Source organism: Salmo trutta, chromosome 2, assembly GCF_901001165.1.
Source record: "Salmo trutta chromosome 2, fSalTru1.1, whole genome shotgun sequence".
Classification (NCBI taxonomy): Eukaryota; Metazoa; Chordata; class Actinopteri; order Salmoniformes; family Salmonidae; genus Salmo; species Salmo trutta.
Window position 1 is genome coordinate 34,918,105 of NC_042958.1, and position 6,000 is coordinate 34,924,104.

Below are 6,000 nucleotides of genomic sequence, written 5' to 3' on the forward strand. Positions count from 1 at the left end.
CCCTCCTCTGCTCTGCCTCTTCCCAAAGCGCCCGATGGGCCTCACCCCACGCCCCACGTACCACAATGGATCTATCTCTGGACCTGTCAAAGAAAAGACGCGGGATGAGTGGAAGCAATATATATATATATTCAAACCTTAAGTTGATGCTTCCACTCATCCCGCACACAGTATATATACACACACAGTGTGTATATATACACACACAGTATATACAAGCATGTGCTCGCAATCACAGACAGACAGAAACACACACACTCAAACTCTCTGACAAGCACACACAAATGCCTGTCCATAAAGTAGCCTACATAGTTATGTTATGCCTAAACAGTATGTCACATTTGATAGTTAGACCTAATAACCCTTCATATTGCTATTCCATAATTAGTAGTAATGTTGTAAAGGACACAATGTTTTGGTATTGGTATGAGCACTAATGTGGTATGAACAATAACGCGGTATGAACAATAACGCGGTATGAACAATAACGTGATATGAACAATAACGCGGTATGAACAATAACGTGATATCAACAATAACCCGGTACGAACAATAACCTGATATGAACATTAACGTGGTATGAACATTAACGTAATATGAACAATAATGTGGTATGAACAATAACCCGGTATGAACAATAACCCGGGTATGAACAATAACGTGGTATGAACAATAACCCGGTATGAACATTAACGTGATGTGAACAATAACGTGGTATGAACAATAACCCGGGTATGAACATTAACGTGATGTGAACAATAACGTAATATGAACAATAATGTGGTATGAACAATAACCCGGTATGAACAATAACGTGGTATGAACAATAACGTGGTATGAACAATAACCCGGTATGAACATTAACGTGATGTGAACAATAACGTGGTATGAACAATAACCCGGTATGAACATTAACGTGATGTGAACAATAACGTGGTATGAACAATAACCCGGGTATGAACAATAACGTGATATGAACAATAACCCGGTATGAACAATAACCCGGTATGAACAATAACATGGTATGAACATTAACGTAATATGAACAATAACGTGGTATGAACAATAACCCGGGTATGAACAATAACGCGGTATGAACAATAACGTGATATGAACAATAACGTGGTATGAACAATAACCCGGGTATGAACAATAACGTGGTATGAACATTAACGTAATATGAACAATAACGTGATATGTACAATAATGTGGTATGAACAATAACGTGGTATGAACAATAACATGGTATGAACAATAACGTGATATGTACAATAATGTGGTATGAACAATAACGTGGTATGAACAATAACCCGGGTATGAACAATAACGCGGTATGAACAATAACGTGATATGAACAATAACGTGGTATGAACAATAACCCGGGTATGAACAATAACGTGGTATGAACATTAACGTAATATGAACAATAACGTGATATGTACAATAATGTGGTATGAACAATACCGTGGTATGAACAATAACATGGTATGAACAATAACGTGATATGAACAATAATGTGGTATGAACAATAACATGTATAAACAATAAAGTGATATGGTATGAACAATACTATTTAGGCTACAAACAATATCCTGGTATGAACAATACCATTTAGGCTATGAACAATAACCTGGTATGAACAATACCATTTAGGCTATGAACAATAACCTGGTATGAACAATACCATTTAGGCTATGAACAATAACCTGGTATGAACAATACCATTTAGGCTATGAACAATAACTTGGTATGAACAATACTATTTAGGCTATGAACAATAACCTGGTATGAACAATACCATTTAGGCTATGAACAATAACCAGAAAGTAGATGTCACCTTTTCATCAGGCAGTGGAGGTCCATTTACTGGATTTTAGGGTTTATAAGACAGTTACACTGTGGTTATTTAATTTATAAACCCCATATCAATAATGTTAAAAACCTTAGATAATATTATGATATAACAAAATGTATTTATAGAATCATTATAGATCATATCACGTTATCAGTGTGATATTACATTTGTTTATTATGATTGTATTCGTTTATTAATCACATTTTACCCCACCCTTTATAAACCATTTCTAATAGGTTAGAAATCTGAAATATTATTTATATTAATTAACATACAAAAATGGAATGTTATTAAATAAAATGTGCAATCCATGTGTAATATCCATATAGTCACCAATGTCACCTTTCAAGATTAAAAGCTTATAGGAGACAAATCATTCACTTTTATTCGAAAATAAAACGAGTGTCAACTTACTTCTATTGTCGACATTGTGGACGATATGAAAGTCGTGCTCCACTGTGGTACTGTGTACACAGGTGACCGTCGTGGAGAGCAGCAGCAGCACAGTGAGCGCAGCCGTCAGCCAGCGAGTCCCCAGGACGCACTCTCTCACCGTCACCGGGCACGCCACTCTAGTCTCAGGAATCATTGTAGATGGACAGCAAGGCACTGCACGTGGACCGTTTTGTTTTAAAACGACATAAAGGTAAAGATAAATGGTTGAACCCGACTTTAGACTTGTATCAATGTCATCTTGTCCTAACTTTTCAATTTGCCTGTTTCACGCGTAATTGCGCACGATTGCGTAATCTTAAAAAAGACAGATATGTCTACCAATGAATTATCTACTCTGACACAAGGTTACCTAATAACTAAATAAATAATTTACAATCCTAAATATGTGTTCACCTTTTATATATAAAAGTCTAGCGGTTTGTGGACGGCACACAACTAGCTTAAACTTACTGTAAACTTGTGTAGCTTTGTAGGGGTTTTGTCGGTGGACGGTTTCCTCGTTTGGGGTTCTTCATTGGCGGGAAGGGTGTGAGCGGGAGTTTATATATTCCCGGACTGCCCATATTAGATGATGTATCAAGAACGTCACATAGGATACTCCGGTGGATAAAGTCACCCCACCACTTCCTCCTCGTCCACTCCTTTCCTCTTCTTTCCTTTAAGAATAAAAAAGTAATTTAATGGGTCTTATGAGTTGGAGTTTTCCTCGGTCATGGCACGCCGCGATGCACTCCATCAAGTAGTCAATGACATGTGGACAACATTAACTTAGTAGACTGCCCTTTGGGGACCTTCACTTCAAGTACAAGACAGTGGCCCAGAGTTGTGGAGGCGGGTATGCGTCAATCATCTTGATTAGTATCGACAAGTCCTTTCGTTGTCATAGCACCAACCATATAGTGGAAAACTGATCAATGAGTATCATTTTCAATAAATAAACTTGTGTATGTCTAATAAAATTCACTCCTATTGTAATTCATTATAGGTAACTGAAATCTGGAGCACTGGGCAGTTACTTCAATGTAACATGGTAAATGGTTATATCCTGTCATAGGCCTACATTCTATGGTGATGTGCATGATTCACATATGTACATTATCAAATTGATCAATGCAACACGTGAGTGATCAATAAAGTGATATTCAAATCAAATGTTATTTGTCACATGCGAAAATACAACAGGTGTAGACCTTACAGTGAAATGCTTACTTACAAGCCCTTAACCAAAAATGCAGTTTTAAGAAAATCCCTAAAAAAGTAAGAGATAAGAATAAATAATTAAAGAGCAGCAGTAAATAACAATAGCGGGGCTGTATACAGGGGGTACCGGTACAGAGCCAATGTACCAATGTGCAGGGGGCACCGGTGTCGAGGTAATTGAGGTAATTATGTACATGTAGGTAGAGTTATTAAAGTGGCTGTGCATAGTAATAACAGAGAGTAGCAGCAGCGTATGGGGGGGGTGATGCAAATAGTCTGGGTAGCCATGTGATTATCTGTTCGGGAGTCTTATGGCTTGGGGTTAGAAGCTGTTTAGAAGCCTCTTGGACCTAGACTTGGCTCTCCGGTACCGCTTTGCCGTGCGGTAGCAGAAAGAACAGTCTATGACTAAGTTGGCTGAAGTCTTTGCCAATTTTTAGGGCCTTCCTCTGACACCGCCTGGTATAGAGGTCCTGGATGGCAGGAAGCTTGGCCCTGGTGATGTACTGGACCGTTCACACTACCCTCTGTAGTGCCTTGCAGTTGGAGGCCGAACAGTTTCCATACCAGGCAGTGATGCAACCCATCAGGATGCTCTCGATGGTGCAGCTGTAAAACCCTTTGAGGATCTGAGGACCCATGCCAAATCTTTTCAGTCTCTTGGGGGGAATAGGTTTTGTCTTGACCCTCTTCACAACTGTCTTGGTGTGCTTGGACCATGTTAGTTTGTTGGTGATGTGGTTGCCAAGGAACTTGAATCTCTCAACCTGCTCCACTACAGCCCCGTTGATGAGAATGTGGGTGTGCCCGGTCCTCCTTTTCCTGTAGTCCACAATCATCTCCTTTGTCTTGATCACATTGAGGGAGAGGTTGTTGTCCTGGCACCACATGGTCTTGTCTCTGACCTACTCCCTATAGGCTGTCTCATCGTTGTCAGTGATCAGATTTACCACTATTGTGTCATCAGCAAACTTAATGATGGTGTTGGAGTCGTACCTGGCCATGCAGTCATGAGTGAACAGGGAGTACAGGAGGGGACTGAGCACACACCCCTGAGGGGCCCCAGTGTTGAGGATCCGCATGGCGGATGTGTTGTTACCTACCCTTACCACCTGGGGGCGGCCCATCAGGAAGTCCAGGATCCAGTTGCGGAGGGAGGTGTTTAGTCCCAGGGTCCTTAGCTTAGTGCTGAGCTTTGAGGGCACGATGGTGTTGAATGCTGAGCTGTCGTCAATGATTAGCATTCTCACATAGGTGTTCCTTTTGTCCAGGTGGGAAAGGGCAGTGTGGAGTACAATAGAGATTGCATCATCTGTGGATCTGTTGGTGCGGTATGCAAATTGGAGTGGGTCTAGGATTTCTGGGATAATGGTGTTGACGTGAGCCATGACCAGCCTTTCAAGGCATTTCATGGTTACAGATGTGAGTGCTACGGGTCGGTAGTCATTTAGTGTTCTTAGGCACAGGGACTATGGTGGTCTGCTTGAAACATGTTGGTATTACAGATTCACACAGGGAGAGGTTGAAAAAGTCAGTGAAAACATTTGGCAGTTGGTCAGTGCATGCTCGAAGTACACTTCCTGGTAATCCTTCTGGCCCAGCGTCCTTGTGAATGTTGACCTGTTTAAAGGTCTTACTCACATCGGCTGCGGAGAGCGTGATCACACAGTCGTCCAGAACAGCTGATGCCCTCATGCATGTTTCAGTGTTACTTGCCTCGAAGTGAGCATAGAAGTAGTTTAGTTCATCTGCGTTGCTCGTGTCACTGGGCAGCTCTCAGCTGTGCTTCCCTTTGTAGTCTGTAATAGTTTGCAAGCCCTGCCACATCCGACAAGCATCGGAGCCGTTGTAGTACGATTCGATCTTAGTCCTGTATTGACGTTTTACCTGTTAGATGGTTCGTCAGAGGGCATAGCGGGATTTCTTATAAGCTTCCGGGTTAGAGTCCCGCTCCTTGAAAGCGGCAGCTCTACCCTTTAGATCAGTGCGAATGTTGACTCCAATCCATGGCTTCTGGTTCGGGTATGTACGCACGGTCACTGTGGGGACAACGTCCTCGATGCACTTATTGATAAAGCTTGTCACTGATGTGGTGTACTCCTCAATGCCAAGTGAAGAATCCTGGAACATATTCCAGTCTTTGCTTGCAAAACTGTCCTGTAGTTTAGCATCTGCTTCATCTGACCAGTTTTTTGTAGACCGTGTCACTGGTGCTTCCTGCTTTAATTTTTGCTTGTAAGCAGGAATCAGGAGGAAAGAGTTATGGTCAGATTTGCCAAATGGAAGGCGAGGAAGAGATTTGTACTCGTCTCTGTGTGTGGAGTAAAGGTGGTATAGAATTATTTTCCCTCTGGTTGCACATTTAACATGCTGATAGATATTAGGTAAAACTGATTTAAGTTTCCCTGCATTAAAGTCCCCAGCCACTAGGAGCACCGCCTATGGATGAACATTTTCCTGTTTGTTTATGGCGGAATACAGCTGATTGA